The 17900-nt window shown below is 41.6% G+C and overlaps 1 protein-coding gene across 1 annotated transcript in view; it reads right to left on the bottom strand.

The window, feature by feature from the left end:
* The window catches only part of ZNF385D (zinc finger protein 385D), a 757956-nt gene that overhangs the window by 106884 nt on the left and 633172 nt on the right, over positions 1-17900 (bottom strand). The gene's annotated exons all lie outside the window — the stretch shown is intronic.

A 17900-nucleotide genomic window follows, 5' to 3' on the forward strand; every position in this document is an offset into this window, starting at 1 on the left:
TAGCCTGGGAAGTCCAAGGCAGGGGCATTCTTGCAACACGTGGGTCTTTTGCACCCTGGTCCATTGCCAGGAAGATCCCCTGTGTTTCAACTACTTCATGGGGCCACTGCAATTCTTTTGTTTGTGCTTTCTGAGATTCTTATAAATAGAAATCTGCATTTCCCCAGATTTATATTTTCCTAACATTGTTTTTTGATACCAGAGAGACATTAGTTGAGTTAGAACATCATCTTAAAAATGTGTTTATTAACTTATTGGTGGAGGGGGGCCTGTCATGGCTTCAGGTGAGGTGGAAGCAGGCAGGGAGATTTTGGATTGGAATGTTTTCCAGTTCAAACACTTTAAAATTGCCAGCTCACAAGGAAGAAATCGCAGTGGAGGACTAAGTATGCAGACATCACTTCCCGTGACTCAATCTCAACGTTCCATTTTGCCAGAAAATAAGAGTCACAGTGTCCTCTTTGTCACTCCAACTCTGGTAGGGAGGGTGTTGCGGTAGAATCTCTTTTTATAAGTAGAGAAATATATAATCCACACCTTCATTTGCATCATTCTAACAAGTATCCTCAAAGGCCTAGGTACCCTTATTGAAAGAACACTGGACAAGGAAACTGTATATTAGAAACAGTTTGAACAGAGAGGACACTCATGCATCAGTTTTCCAACAACACAGAACATCAAAGACAGAGTGTGAGTCAAAGTCTGGAGTTAGGACTTCTTATCGTCCATTGAGGAACACGGATTGGACTGGTTTGCGCCTACATGGAGAACGCTATTCTGAAGGATGGAGCGATGTCCCTTTTTCTCCTGCCTGACTTATTTTTAATAAATCAAATCCTTTGGATATATATTTTGAGGGCATGATGCTGTATTCAATTAAATCCACGACATGTAGTCAGTTGTCTTCTCAGACAGCTCAGGATGCACTTTCCCTTAGAGAAAAGTTCATCTCCTTCTCCTGGTACAGAAGTGAACGCTGCATATACAACGCATATGAAAATACAGGCGAGGTAAGCAGTGCTATCCCCGCAGGTACTTTCAAAATGTACCTTTAACGTATTTTTAAGGTGCCTGGCAAACCTATACTCTCAGTGGTATTTCCATCCACCATAGGACTAAGTGATTGTCACTCTGAATATTAAGAAAGTTACTCCAAAGGAACACTGCCAGTTAAGGCTGTACTTACATTAAAAAAACAAAAACTCTCTGCACAGATACAGCTGAGCCCATGTTTTCCACAAGTGAAATAGCTCGGGGCATCGTGGGGAAAGGGGAGTGATCAAATTACCGACCATCGGTGGGCCCCATTCAAGACCCGACATATTAAAAAGCAAAAGAAAACAAGACAAAAAGCATGTGCACTCGGTAACTGAGTTATAGTCCCAAAGCACTCTGATAATAATTATCTTAATCTTTTAAAATCTGCTATTAAATAAGCCACTGAACCTTCCACAGATTAAAAAAATAAAGGTTGAGTGGTATGAAAGTCCAAAATGCTATGGAGAGACCAAGGTGTGTAGAATTTTGGGAAGTGATGATGCGGGGTGGAGGCTGCGTGTGACGCTGCAGGGGAGGTGTGGGGTGTGGGTGTGGGGCTACGAGCTGGAAACGCAGTGTAGACAGATGACCCTCTGGATACTTCAAGTGTTCTTTGTCATTGATCCTGTTTGAAGAATTTATTGGACTGCTCTTGCATTAATTGCATGGGTATTAATTTTTATATCCATGTACACTGCTTCACCGCCCTGCCTTTTTGATGTTCTTTTACACTGTGGCTTATCATAGGATACTGACTGTAGTCTCCTGTAGGACTTTGCTGCTAATCCATCCCATATGCAACACTCTGCATCTGCTCACCCGGCCCTCTGACACCATTCCTCCCCGTCCCCACCCTCACCCGCCTTCCGACCCCTGGTCTGTTCTCTACGACTGTGATTCTGTTCCTGCTTCACAGCTAGGTTCATTCCAGTCATATTTAGATTCCACACGTTAGGGAAGCCGCACAGTATCTGTCTTCCTCTTTCTGACTTACTGCGCTTAGTACGATCATCTGTGTGGTTTAGTCACTCAGTTGTGTCCAGCTCTTTGCCACCCCATGGACTGTAGCACCCCAGGCTCCTCTGTCCATGGGGTTCTCCAGGCAAGAGTACAGAGAGGGTTGCCATTTCCTTCTCTAGGCGATCTTCCTGACCCGGGGATTGAACCCGCATCTCCTGCCTTGTAGGTGGATTCTTTGCCACTGAGCCACAGGGGAAGCCCGTGATAACATCTAGCTCAATCCAGGTTTATGCAAGCCTCTTACCCTTGGCTCATCTTGATACAGGTGCGTTGCATAAAGCTGTGTTCTTGTGTAAAGAAAGAAGGTCCATCCAGCTCTCCTTACCCCATGATCTCACTTCACTGAACTGGATAGATTTTTCAGCCACATCTAACCTTTCTGTGATTGTAGACAAAACTTCAACCTAGGAAGGAATCCTTCTGGGAGAATTTTTTAAAAAAGCAGTAGTAGGCCAGAGATTTCTCTCTGAGTCTCATCTGCTTTTCCTTTGGGCAGAAAGGTGCTGGGCATGTGTAGTATGCCTTTTTCCCTCCAAGATTGTCTCCTGTTATTTATTAGCCAGTCTCTGAGTCAAGTCATCTCCAGAAACCTGGGAACCATCCAACACAAGCAAACAATTACTTTTCATAGGAACGACTTCAAGATTAAGTAAGTCTACGACTTCATCACAGATGTCAGAACTCTGCATTTTGAAACTCAAAGAGAAGCAAGGGATTAGAGTACCCAGAGAAGGGAACAGTAAGAGAAGAATTGGCTTCAACAATTTGGCTTCAAATTTGCCAACAAATTTGGCTTCGAAAAGTTGCTTTTAGATCATAAGTGGAATATTCAGGTATTGTGCAATAAAAATCTCTACTACGACCTTGAACTAGCACATGACACCATGAAATCTGACAAGTGTCATCCCAGAGGCAAATGCTGACATTAAAGCTATGTACACATATTCCTGCAGGAAAGTGTGCTGCCACTTTAAATGTCATTCCCACATCCGTCATCAGCAGCCAGTCAGAATTCTCAATCTTCAAGTTTTGTCTTTAGCATTTCAAGAAGTCTTCCAGTTTAAATGCAGCTGACGTTCCAGAGTAGATAAAAATAATCGCTTAATGGCTAACATTTGAAAGAGGTGTTGCAGCCTTTTGAAAGAAATGCACACATACACACACATTTATTTTACAGGTTTTGTTATAAATCAGTTTTTCTGTGAAACCCACTGCAAATTTAACAGAAAAGTACTCTTTTGCTCCATTATCACCAAGTCCTTGTACAGTTTTACTCTACCTGTCTTTTGCATAAAGTGTCTTAACATGATTTTTTTTTAAAAGGAAGTTTGCTATAAACACATATCTGATTATGTAACCAATTAATTTTCACAAACCCATGATTTCAAAAAGAATAAGATGGACTTTGCTAGTTTCTGACATCATTTAATTGTGTCACATTAAGTTTTTACTAAGAGAAAATGAACATTATCCTATTAAAATGTAACATCGGGAAAATAAGGAGTGGTTATCAAAGAAGTTACCATCCTCTTTGGGGAAAGAAGAGACTTACTATTAAAGACAGGAATTTTTTTTAATGTATTTATTTATTCATTTATTTATTCATTTGTTTTCGGCTGTGCCGGGCCTTCACTGCTACAGAGGCCTGTTCTCTGCTGTCGCAAGGGAGGGCTGCCCTTCAGCTGCCCAAGCTTTGCCTTGCGGTAGCCTCTCCTGCTGGAGAGCACGGGCTGTATGGTACGTGGGCTCCACCAGTTGCGGCCCCAGAACTGAGCCGCTCTGTGGCCCAGTGGGGGATCTCCCAGGATCAAGGATCAAACCTGTGTCTCCTGATTGGCAGGCAGATTCTGTACCACCAAGTCACCAGGGAAGCCCTCTTTTTTCTTCTTTAAAGAAAATTATCTGATTTCAAAATTTTAGACTGTTTTGTAGATCAAAAATCATGAAATGATAAAATAATATAGTATCCTGAAAACTAAAACACCTACTTTAAATTTTTATTTTGAAAACTATTGACAAACTATTGCTGGAAAAAAAAAAAGTTTGAAGTCTGTTTTCTTTTCCATACAGTTTTTCTTATGTTACATCAGTTCAGTTCAGTTCAGTCGCTCAGTTGTGTCCGACTTTTTGCGACACCATGAAGCGCAGCATGCCATGCCTCCCTGTCCATCACCAACTCCCAGAGTTCACTCAGACTCATGTCCATCGAGTCAGTGATGCCATCCAGCCATCTCATCCTCTGTCGTCCCCTTCTCCTCCTGCCCCCAATCCCTCCCAGCATCAGAGTCTTTTCCAATGAGTCAACTCTTCGCATGAGGTGGCCAAAGTACTGGAGTTTCAGCTTTAGCATCAGTCCTTCCAAAGAACACCCAGGGCTGATCTTCTTTAGAATGGACTGGTTGGATCTCCTTGCAGTCCAAGGGACTCTCCAGAGTCTTCTCCAACACCACAGTTCAAAAGCATCAATTCTTCAGTACTCAGCTTTCTTCACAGTCCAACTCTCACAACCATACATGACTACTGGAAAAACCATAGCCTTGACTAGACGGACCTTATTCAGCAAAGCAATGTCTCTGCTTTTCAATGTGCTATCTAGGTTGGTCATAACTTTCCTTCCAAGGAGTGACCGTCTTTTAATTTCATGGCTGCAATCACCATCTGCAGTGATTTTGGAGCCCCAGAAAATGAAGTCTGACACTGTTTCCACTGTTTCCCCATCTATTTCCCATGAAGTGATGGGACCGGATGCCATGATCTTCGTTTTCTGAATGTTGAGCTTTAAGCCAACTTTTTCACTCTCCTCTTTCACTTTCATCAAGAGGCTTTTTAGTTCCTCTTGACTTTCTGCCATAAGGGTGGTATCATCGGCGTATCTGAGGTTACTGACATTTCTCCCGGCAATCTTGATTCCAGCTTGTGCTTCTTCCAGCCCAGCATTTCTCATGATGTGCTCTGCATATAAATTAAATAATCAGGGTGACAATATACAGCCTTGACATACTTCTTTTCCTATTTGGAACCAGTCTGTTGTTACATGTCCAGTTCTAACTGTTGCCTCCTGACCTGCATATAAGTTTCTCAAGAGGCAGGTCAGGTGGTCTACTATTTCCATCTCTTGAAGAATTTTCCACAGTTTATTGTGATCTACACAGTCAACATACACTCACTCAAATCTAATATCCAGGGCAAGGGCACAGGATCAGCCATATGGCTTAAGATCAATGTGCATTCTCACTGGTCAGTGGCTTGTAAATATTTTAGAGATCACTTTTATATATACCAATAGAAGGGTTTTAAGGTTTATAATGATTCTCTTTAATTTGTTTATTATCAACTCTCAGTTTCACTTCAGTTCAGTTCAGTCGCTCAGTCGTGTCCTATTCATATAAAGCGTTAGCTCTCAAAGTGTGGTCCCAAGACCGGTAGCAGCAGCAGCAGCAGCTGGGAGCTTGATAGAAATGCAGAGAATTGCACCCAATACTTACATGTACACCCATGGCTGATTCATGTCAATTTATGGCAAAAACCACTACAATATTGTAAAGTAATTAGTCTCCAATTAAAATAAATTAAAAGGAAAGAAAAAGAAAAGAATCTACAATGGAATATAATCTGGAAAAATAAACACCAATGAATCACTGTGCTGTGCACTTTAACCAACACAATATTGTAGATAAACTATATTTCAATTTTTTAAAAAGCAATAAGATGATATTCTGTGAGTTTGAAAAAAAAAAAGGAATGCAAATTCGCAACTTCTATCTCAAACTCATTGAATCAAAAACTACAGATATGAGGCTCAGCAGTCGATATTTTAAAAGCTGTCTGCATTTTCCTGAAGGATACTACAGTTTTGGAACCACTCACGTTAAATATTAATGGATTTTCTCCAGAGACAGCTCCATCCTGTATAAGTAGCTAACATCTTTATTTTTACAGATTAACATATAGTAATTTGGAGATTGAATCTTTACATATGTCTAACTGTGAGTAATGTGTGTTACTCAAGAAAAATGATCAGAAGTTTCTTTCCTTAAAAACAAGCCATAATGGCCACCATTAAAAAATGTACAAACAGTAAATGCTGGAGAAAGAGGAAACCTTCTACATTGTTGGTGGTAATGTAAATTGGTACAACCACTATGGAGAACAGTGTGGATGTCCCTTAAAACACTAAAAATAAAGCTACAATATGACTCAGCAATCCCACTCCTGGGCATATACTCCAAGAAAACCATCATTCAAAAAGATACGTGCATCCCAATGCTGACTGCACTACTGTTTACAATAGCCAGGCTTTGAAAACGACCTAAATGCCCATTGACAGATGAACGCATAAAGGAAGAAGAGGCAGTTATATAGAATGTTGCTCAGCCATGAAGAGATCTAAGTAATGAGCTCTGCCGCAGCAGAGATGGACCTGGAGAGCATCATACTGAGCGAGGGGAGTGTGAAGTGAAGCGAGAAAGACAGACGTACGCACCACTTATACCTGGAATCTAAGAAAAGGGGGCACAATGAACTTATTTACAAAAAAATTAGAGTCACAGATCCAGAAAGCAAACTTCTGGTTCGGTTCAGTTCAGTTCAGTCGCTCAGTCGTGTCTGACTCTTTGCGACCCCATGAACCACAGCACGCCAGGACTCCCTGTCCATCACCAACTCCCAGAGTCGACTCACACCCATGTCCATTGAGTCAGTGATGCCATCCAGCCATCTCATCCTTTGTTGTCCCCTTCTCCTCCTGCCCCCAATCCCTCCCAGCATCAGGGTCTTTTCAAATGAGTCAGCTCTCTGCATCAGGTGGCCAAAGTATTGGAGTTTCAGTTTCAACATCAGTCCCTCCAATGAACACCCATGACTGATCTCCCTTAGGATGGACTGGTTAGATCTCCTCATAGTCCAAGGGACTCTAAAGAGTATTCTCCAACACCACAGTTCAAAAGCATCAATTTTTCTGTGCTCAACTTCTGATTACTAGGGGATAAATGGGGGCAGGATAAATTGGGGGGTTGGGGCTGACATATACACATTGCTGCTACTGCTGCTGCTAAGTCGCTTCAGTCGTGTCTGACTCTGTGTGACCCCACAGATGGCAGCCCACAAGGCTTCTCCATCCCTGGGATTCTCCAGGCAAGAACACTGGAGTGGGTTGCCATTTCCTTTCCAATGCATGAAAGTGAAAAATGAAAGGGAAGTCACCCAGTTGTGTCTGAGTCTTTGCAACCCCATGGACTGCAGCCTACCAGGCTCCTCCATCCATGGATGTTCCACACAAGAGTACTGGAGTGGGGTGCCATTACCTTCTCCAATGCACACTACTATATATAAAATAAATGACCATAACCTGCTCTATAGCACAGGGAACTCAAATCAATACTCTATAATGACCTACAGGGGGAAAAATCTGAAAAAAGACTGGGTATATGTATATATTTAACTGATTCACTTTGCTGTGCACCTGAAACCAACACAACATTCTAAATCAAATATACTCCAATAAATTAAAAAAAAAACAAGCCATAAAACAAGTTAAAAATAAATCAGATAACATACATAACTGGGGAACTTCCATCCAAGAGGGACGAATGCAAAACAGCAGATCAGCCCTGGAAATCATATAACTCTCAACCTCCACACGAACGCTCTCCAAGTCCTGTGGCTCTCTGTATATTTAACCTTTTCTCTCCAAGCTAATTCTTGTTGCAGCATGAACTCTGACCCCAATATTTGTGCCAGTGTTGGATGTTTTGGTATGATCCATTTTGTGGAGCCTGGAGGAATCACCAGCTTAATAACAATAATAAATAAAAAACAAAAGCAAAGCCCTGTGTTATAACTCTTAAAACTTCACTACAACAAGTATCTAATTCACTATTATATTTAAGCATTAACTGATTCAGTGTTAGCCATGAGTAAAATGTTTTTCTTTATCTATGTAAGGCTCTTTTAACTGAAGGAAACTCCTAGCCAGTAGGCAAATAAAGGCCACTCTAGTAAGCCAAAAGGTGGCTTACTTACTCACAGTTACTCCACTCAAATACTCAAATATTTAACAAAATATCTGAAGGAGAAATTTGAAGATAGAATAGCTCATTGTTATACATTTTCCTTTCTAATGTGAAGACGTATACTTTTCAAATTCTCTTACTCAATGGGGAAAATGCGGTGAGATAGATATTTTTATTCCTTAATTACATATCCCATAAAGAGTATTTATTTTAATTTGTGATTGTGCAGTTAACAGAGAGGTAGATGACTACAGTATGAATAAAAATGAAAATTTACTTGCTTGAGTCTCAAAGTGAAAAGCATGATTCAATTAAGAGTGTTCTTTCTGAGCTCAAGTGATTGATGCCTTACTTTAAATGCGCTCCTGTCTTCTGTACTCATCAATACAGAAATGAATAGAAACTGCCACAGAAACAGAAAAATGGAAAAAGAAGATAATGCCACACGGGCAAAGTCATTTTTATACACTACCACTCGTCACTGAAAAAAAGAAATTCTAAATAAACATGGAGAAAGAGAGACATATAAAAATTTCTCAGATACATTAGGTAAATCTCGCTTTTACTTGGATTTCCCAGGTGGCACTAGTGGTAAGGAGCTGCCAGTGCAGGAGATGTAAGAGATTCAGGTTCAATTCCCGGGTAGGGAAGATCCCCTGGAGGAGGAAATGGCAGCCCGCTGCAGTATTCCCACCTGGAGAATCCCATGGACAGAGGAGTCTGGCGGGCTACAGTCTCTGGGCTCACAGAGAGTTGCACACGGCTGAGTGACTGGGCACGCAAAACTTCCATTTTACCTTGTCTCTGTGTGGCTGTGAGAAAGTAATCTAGACGGACTAACTTACCTTTTCACAGCTTCTCAACTCATCTAGAGACTTGATTATTTTTAAATAGTAAGTACTTAATGTTTTCAAGTATCTAATGTGGATGATAAGATAGCACTTATTCGAGCAAAAGAGTCTAATTTGAGAGATTTTTTCCTGGCTTCTGTCATGAAATCACTGTTTTTATTTATTGGGAATACAGACAGCTGCCTCTCTGACCTCTAATGGCAGGGGTGCGGAGGTGGGGTCTTGATTAAGGAAAACTGGCTGATGGTGGGCTTTGGAAGCTGGTCCTCATGATCTGATAACTGACCAGGGTTCCTGGCCTTCCCCAGTCACTAGAAATTGACAGGAGGCCAGAGAAGAAACTGAGGCAGGGCTTTATTAACGCATGCATACTCAGTCGTGTCTGACTCTATGACCCCGTGGACTCGAGTCCTCCAGGATCCTCTGTCCATGGAATTTTCTAGGCAAGAATACTGGAGTGGGTTACCATGTCTACTCCAGGGGATCTTCCTGACCCAGGGACCAGACCTGCATCTTGTGTCTCCTTCATTGGCAGGCAAGAGTCGTGTCCGACTCCCTGTGACCCCATGGACTGCAGCACACCAGCCTCCTCTGTCCTTCACTATTTCCTGGGGTTTGCTAAAACTCATGTCCATAGAGTCGGTGATGCCTTCCAACCATCTCATCTTCTGTCGTCCCCTTCACCTCCCGTCTTCAATCTTTCTCAGGATCAGGGTCTTTTCCAAAGGGTCAGCTCTTCACATCAGGTGGCCAAAGTACTGGAGCTTCAGTTTCAGCACCAGTTCTTCCCATGAGGGCTAAATGTCTGTTTCTTCTGATAGACAGTAAAATCCTCAATGGAGAAAGACCTCATCATTTTATCCCTTGGACCTAGCAGAGATCTCTAAGTAGGTGTCTGCTAAACACATGTTGAATTAATTCCACATTTTGATTTTAAAATGGAAATATGCATATGGTGTCTCAGTGGATTCTGCATGTGAACAGGGTTCAGCTTAATTCTCTGCCATTCTTTGGCACTCTGCCTTATCTGTTGAACACACTTCAGGGAATTTTTAAAGCACTTAATGCTGGAAAAGCATCTGGCACAAACACAAACTATTATTTTTTCTCTGAGAGAAGCTTACCATCAACTGCAAATTGTGCTATTTATGGGAGCTCTCTTTGCATGGGATGCAACAAGGAATAATATGGAGATTGTTTCACTTTTAAAAAATTTTGATGAGCAAGTTTTTTTTTTTGTAAATCTAGGAAGTGCAATGAATATTTCTGGTAGTGATTTTGCATTATAAGGTTTTTCTAAAAGTCCAAATTCTCTTAAATACACATAGAGACATATTTCAGTACTTGGAAAATGCTAATTCTCTATCAACACTATTATTATTGTTTCCAAATGAAATATTTTATGCTTTAAAACAATATAGAGAGATTAACTACAATATCATTAATCCATTTTCCTCCTTACAAATCTGCATAATAATTGATACCCCTGTATTTGCTGAAAAGGAGTACCTTCCATTAGGGGAAAATTGTTAAATTCCCTACTTTTCCATAAATCAAGGAAAGCCTTCCCTTTATAGTTTTATTGCATTTCTCATCTCAATTGGTGAATCTGAGAATTGTTCTGATTGTTCCTTTAATGAATCTGTTTCAAAGATCCCTTCCGAAACATACAATTGTTAATGAGATTTGTCGAGTCCACAAAATAATGGTATATAGTTGAGCAGATGTTTTGTCAGTGTTAAGTACCATGGTGTTTTTCTGAAGGACTTGGTGCAGTGGGAAAAGAGATATTCAGGCCATAAATAACCTCGAGAACCTCGACTCTGAGAGGCAGAGCACAGCCGCATTCCAGCCTTTTCACTGCGCACTAATTCACGAAAGACTCACTGAACGGTGGACCAATGCTATTGCAGTTATGGGGGGAGAATGGAGAATGAGGAAGACTGATAAATTCAGCTACATTTATAAATCTCTATAAAAAATACCATGAAAGTGGAAGTGTTAGTCGCTCAGTCATGTCAGACTCTTTGTGGCCCTGTGGACTGTAGCCTGCCAGTCTCCTCTGTCCATGGAATTTCCCAGACAAGAGTACTGGAGTGGGTAGCCGTTTCCTTCTCCAGGGGCTCGAACCCACATCTCTTGTGTCTCCTGCACTGGCAGTGGATTCTTATCACTAACACCCCAAAATACCATAGGAAACTCAAGAGATTAGGAAAAAATACAAAACATATTTGCAAGTCCTGTTGCAAAGATGTTAAGCTCTATGTCCATAAAGAGCATCTAGAAAATCACGAGGAAAGAAAAAGTTCAGTTCAGTTCAATTCAGTCGCTCAGTCATGTCCGGCTCTCTGCGACCCTGTGAACCGCAGCACACCAGGCCTCCCTGTCCATCACCAACTCCCAGACTCCACCCAACCCCATGTCCATTGAGCAGGTGATGCGATCCAATCATCTCATCCTCTGTCGTCCCCTTCTCCTCCTGCCCTCAATCTTTCCCAGCATCAGAGTCTTTTCCAATGAGTCAGCTCTTCACATCAGGTGGCCTAAGTATTGGAGTTTCAGCTTCATCATCAGTCCTTCCAATGAACACCCAGGACTGATCTCCTTTAGGATGGACTGGTTGGATCTCCTTGCAGTCCAAGGGACTCTCAAGAGTCTTCTCCAACACCACCGTTCAAAAGAAAAAGTAACAACCATTAGAAAAATTGGCAAAGTGCTCACCCAATCCGGTGAAATAAATTATAGCAAAGTACCTATGGCTTCCTGGGATAGAAAACGGACTCAATAATGAGAACAAACGCTAATTTTCTTGTCAAGAGAAAGGAAAACTAATGTTCATTTGCACAAGTCAAGTTGGTGCCTCAAAGTTAGAACTCTGGAAATGGATGCAAACTGTGAAAAAACTGTATTTTCGTGGAAATTGTTTGGTTCTCGGATGAAAGGAAAAGAACACGCTTTTAAATAAACGGAAGCTTGGCCAACCTGACCTGACCTCAGGATGCCCTTTTGACCAAAGATGTCTGCAGGAAGACATTTCACCGGCAAAACCTAGGGAAATGCACCCAGAGTCTCAAATAATGCTTTCTTCCTGGACTTAGAAAATATCTGGTAGGCAGAAAAAAGCATTCACTGTTGTTTTCAATTTTCATTCACCGAAGTTAGAGAAAAAAATGGCTTTAGCCTTGGATTAACTTTCAGAGAAGATTGAGTAATGACTCCAGAAGACTGATTTATCTGGACACATATAAATGCCTGATTTCTTGTTCTGCCAAAATTTCTTCTCCTTACATAAACACAATTATGTTTGTTTCCTGATTGCCCATGGTATAGATGAGCTGTGATAGCAAGAAAGAGTGCTAATCCCAAGAGTTTAGTGTTTAAAGAAAATGTCCACAACAGGTGCTGACAGCACAACGTTAGTGTCCGTCGTGTTTGTTCAGTGATTCACGGCACATTCCTGCCAGGGGGCTTTTTCCCAGGGCAGTGCTTGGAAGAGGAGTTCACTGTGTCGTAAGGACGTAAAGTCCCTGGCCCTTTCCCCGTGAGTGGTAGAGTAGGGCCTTTCCCCGTGAGTGGTAGAGTAGGGCCTTTCCCCATGAGTGGTAGAGTAGGGCCTTTCCCCATGAGTGGTAGAGTAGGGCCTTTACCCATCAGTGGTAGAGTAGGGCCTTTCCCCATGAGAGGTAGAGTAGGGCCTTTCCCCATGAGTGGTAGAGTAGGGCCTTTCCCCATGAGTGGTAGAGTAGGGCCTTTCCCCGTGAGTGGTAGAGTAGGCCCTTTCCCCATCAGTGGTAGAGTAGGGCCTTTCCCCATGAGTGGGAGAGTAGGCCCTTTCCCCATCAGTGGTAGAGTAGGGCCTTTCCCCGTGAGTGGTAGAGAAGGGCCTTTACCCATCAGTGATAGAGTAGGGCCTTTCCCCATGAGTGGTAGAGTAGGGCCTTTCCCCATGAGTGGTAGAGTAGGGCCTTTCCCTGTGAGTGGTAGAGTAGGCCCTTTCCCCATGAGTGGGAGAGTAGGGCCTTTCCCCATGAGTGGGAGAGTAGGGCCTTTCCCCATGAGAGGTAGAGTAGGGCCTTTCCCCATCAGTGGTAGAGTAGGGCATGCACGGAGTGTTTCTCTGGGCCATGACGTGTCCTCTACCGGTTATATACAAACATTCTCACTGATAATTTACAAGGACCTACAAGGCAATTACCCTTATCAATGACATCTTATGGATGAGGAGACTGAGATCCTGGATGTTCAGTTCAGTTCAGTTCAGTCGCTCAGTCGTGTCCGACTCTTTGTGACCCCATGAATCACAGCACGCCAGGCCTCCCTGTCCAACACCAATTCCCGGAGTTCACTCAGATTCATGTCCATTGAGTCAGTGATGCCATCCAGCCATCCCATCCTCTAGAGCAGCTCAGCCCTATAGGAAGGGCTCGTATTCCAGAAACTGCACGTGTGACTCCTCTCAATCCCAGGGAGAGTGGACAATGGAAAGCAATCCTATTATGTGACTTCACCATGGCTCGTCTTGCATAGAATGTGAGACTAAACAGATATTAAGCTCATTAATAAAAGTCGTTGATATCTGTGATCATTAGTTGATAGCATGTCACTCATGGTTTGTTGCAGGTCAATGCTTTAGATACTTTTATCAGTATCGCTTTATGTGAGGGTCCACTAGTTCAATTCTTTCCATACCAGATCCAATAAATCCGTGCTGATGTGCTAAATGAAGTATTAGATGATATCCCCAAATATGAAGCCTTCGGGGCATCAGGGAGAATCTCTAGCCACGCATCAGCTCTGGCACAGAGAGACCTATGGGTGTACTTAAGGATTATGTTCTTTGCTCTCTGTTCAAACGGAAGGCTGCTCAAAGGTCTTAACAGAGACATAGAAACACGTTTGCATTTTTATGAGCTCACTTGGGCAGGAACAAAGAGACTGCATGGGAGGAGGAGAGCAAGAATGGGTAAGAAGCAGCGGGTTCTCTTCTGAAAGTTCATGAAGAGATGCCCACATCTAATAGCTGGATGACAACGGTGAGAGTAGGGAAGAGTGCACACGTGTGATTAATATGTAAGTTATAACTGTCAAGCGTTCATGGTGAATTTTGACGAGAGGTCACAAAGATGCTTCAGTGGTTTCTGTTTGTAAATGCACGATTAGAGGTTCCATCTTAGAACGGCAGATATTCCAAGAGGCCCAGATGTCTAGGGGAAGAGCGTGAGCTGGGTTGGGAAATGTGGAATTTAAAACAACTAAATAAAATGTGCGCTCTGCAGTTAGCTATATGGTGTAGAGATTAGAGATGAAGTCTGGGCTGTAGCTAAATTGGGGAGTTATCAGCAACAGATGGTAACTGAAGCCATTGGGAAATGCTATTTGAAAGGCAAATAAAAGATTTTTTCCTGTTTAACCACTGAAACACAATTCTTAATCAGCTGCAACATTTGAATGAATGAACTAAGACTCCAAATAACAGATTTTCAGATTCTCCATTGAACTAGAGTATGCTTCATCACTCCGCTTTTTTTAAAAAAAGTGTTTTCCTTAAAGTGCTTGAAATCTTCAAGTTCCAGCCATAGAGTGAATCATTCTCTTTTTATCCTCACATTAAAGTGAGTTAACTAGAAAGCAAGTGAAAGGAAGAGAGTAAAGGACAAAGTAGGTGATGAAATTCTGCTAAAGAATCATGCTGTTGTTCAGTTGCTAAGTCATGTCCAACTCTTTGAGAATCATAAGAAAAGGAATGATAAGTAAAGAAAAAAGGATACGAGACCCTGTAAGTTAATGATCACTCAAGAATGTAGGTTTGCTTAGCCACAAACCAAGCAGGCTTGCTCAGCAAAAAATCCAAAACATAAACCATGCAACAGAAGAATGAGACGCGCCCTCAAACAGTGAAACAGTGGTGACCTCAGTAACTTAATGGTTCCTAGGACCCGCTCCTCTGCCTGCGCTATAAACGAAAATATAATAAAAGGTGGCTCTACACTGAAACCTGGGATGATCCGCCATCCTTTAGTACACCCGGGCCATCCACCTCTTGACTATTTCTATTGCTCCATGACAACACCAGTCTGACCACGTGGGCACAAGAAAACTCCCCCACCCGTGTGGAGGAGGAACTGATGACGCAAGCTTGATGTCTCCTCAAGAATGAGAAAGAAGATGGTCTTCTCCACACCCCCACCTTTCCTTTTGTTATAAAACTGTAGCCCACGAAGTTCTCCATGTGGCTCTCCCCTGATCACTTGCTTGTAAGGCTCACAGCGGCCTGTTTTAACAGTTTACTCCTTACCCATCGCTTGCCTCTCACTAAATTCTTTCTGCGAGGAGACACACAGATCCAGAGCTCCTCAGAGCCCCCTGAAGTGCATTTCTGTGGCTTCAGGAGGATACACTTCTCTCTGTTACACAAGATATCATGTCCTCAGTGTCTGGTCTCTAGAAACCAGATTCATACGGATAAAGGTTGTATCAGCAGAGCAGTAAAATGAGGATTAATAAAGTCTGACTGCTGCCAGTTACCATGAAATAGCCTCCCAACCTGGCAGAGCCTGGTCCTTCTCTGTGAGTGAAAATTACAGTGGATGAAATTAGCCATTTACAGGAACCTTATTAAAGGGCAGGTCAAAAGCAAGAAGGCAGGATGGGAGTCCTAATCAAAGGCTGACTAAACGCAGAAGAAGACTGTGCTTAATGAATATTATTAACATGTCTGAAATGAAACTATCTTAGTTGAAATAGGTTTCATTCTGGCTTCTAGAAAAAGAGAAGTTAAAGACATTTCATACAGATTTCTTTCTCTCCCCCTGATAAGTACAAGGAACAAAAAAAAACTAATCTTAATTTCAAATATTCTGTCTCTATTATGATCAAAAGAGCCAAGATATGTTCTCTAATCATTTTATGTATTAAAATGTATTAAAATTTTATAAATGTGTTATTTAAAATTCTCAATAATTGTACATTTTTTGCACTCTGGTTTCTACATGTAATGAAACAAACAAAATACTGCAACGCAGTGAGATTACTGAAACCATTTTTTTCAACATTTACTAATGTTAGTTTGAAATTTTTAAACAGACTTCTGATTTCTATGGTTTGGGGCAGAAGGTCAAAACAAGAACTATATTTGACAGGTGTTTTTCCCATAATACTTGTGATTAGCACGAAAAAAAAGTAGAGAAGGGAGCTTTCTGTAAATAAGGGTAACTGAAATTTTCACTTGGCAAAGCTTGAGAAATTCCTAGACCACTGGATTTTCTGTGACATGATCTGAATCTCTAGGTTGCTTGAATTTCCAAGGTCAAGTAAGTGAACAAATTAATAAACATCTATGTTTTCACGACAAGCTGGGACATTTTGGGTCCCACCCTAAATACAGGAGTTGCCTAAGAGGCGCTAGTTAATGCCACTGCTTCTACTGCTTAAACCAGCAAGTGATTCCCCACCTCGGGCATATATTAGCAATTTACTTTTGCAGATAAGTGCACAAATATGATTAGCTTTTGCAAATTGCTCTTTATTCTGTTACTAGTAAGTAATTTTTATATTATTACAGCGTAAACAGATGCTATTTTCCACTACATATTCAGCTGTAATGAGCTAATTTAATGTGTTAAAACAACAAAAGAACTTCAAGAATGATTCAGTGATTCAAGCTGCACGGAACCCAAGAAAAAAATCAAGCATGGAGTTTACAAATGTTTTCCAAAATTCAGTTTTCAACAAGAAATTGTGGAGTCCCTGTTTGTTGAGGTCATTTATTCAAAGAAGTGTTTTCACCTTTGCAGGGTGAGTCCTGCAAACAAATTTCAAAGGGATGAGCTGCTCTGCTGACTGGGATCCCACTTCCTGAAACTTGCATTATGTGTGTCACGCCTTTGGGTTAAAGATGAGATTCAGTGATGTGCTTATTTATCTGCTCACTTAAATATTCATGTATTCAACATGTTTATGCTGTGGGCGTTCCAACACACAGATAGGCACTGCAGAGGTGGAGCAACCAAAGGAGACGAAGACGATGCAGCAATGGGCAGAAATAGGACAAAAACGTAAAGAATCCGGTATCGTGAAAGTCAAGAGAGAGAGGAGCTTCTGGAGGGGAACGGTTATCACCATTGGCTGCTGCTGCCGCATGTCAGGGAAAAGGCGGGCACAGAAGAGCTCACGGGGGTTTTGCGACATGTGTAGTGTTGGTGATCGTGATATAGGACAGGATGATCTGATGCTTAGTTAACTGGAACAAAGGATTTTGGAAAGGCCTGGAATAAATGATGGATTGGAATGCTCGGTCATAGAGTTGCCAATTCAGGGGGCCTCCAGGTGCAAACTGCATCCTTCTGACACTATCATTCTGAAGTGGGCACTGCTGTCTTGCTTAATTTGACTACTATATGTTTCTGTATGTTCATGTGTTTCTGCTTCTGTATATCTGGAAGCAGACCTGCATTTTAATTCCATCATTTGTAAAAGCACAATGATGACTTACTATTTTAGTAACAGTTGTCTGAAAATACTTTCACTTTTAAAAATAATCCATGGAGTAGCAAATCTGAAAAACTTAAATAAAGAGGAGGAATAATGTAGAATTACCTGTAAACAAATTATCTTGTATTACTGAAACAGGACACGTAGGGACTTTCAGGAATTATTTTCTATCATTAAGTATATCAGAGGTGCATAATATCTGTTGGCTGAATGATAATTATATATTATGGAAAAGGAAGCGGCAACCCACTGGAGTTTTTTTACTGGAAAATCCCATGGAGAGAGGAACCTGGCGGGCCACAGTCTACGGGGTAACAAGAACTGGATGTGACTTAGCAACTAAACCACCACCAGCAATTGTATATTATCATTCAAAAAGATGACATGACATTCTTTACTCTTAAGTAACACACTTTATTCACGTATTGATGTGTCTTCAACATTTCTATATTCGATAAGATTTTGGGGTTCACATCCTCATGAGGCTTGT

Source organism: Capricornis sumatraensis, chromosome 4, assembly GCF_032405125.1.
Source record: "Capricornis sumatraensis isolate serow.1 chromosome 4, serow.2, whole genome shotgun sequence".
Taxonomy (NCBI): domain Eukaryota; kingdom Metazoa; phylum Chordata; class Mammalia; order Artiodactyla; family Bovidae; genus Capricornis; species Capricornis sumatraensis.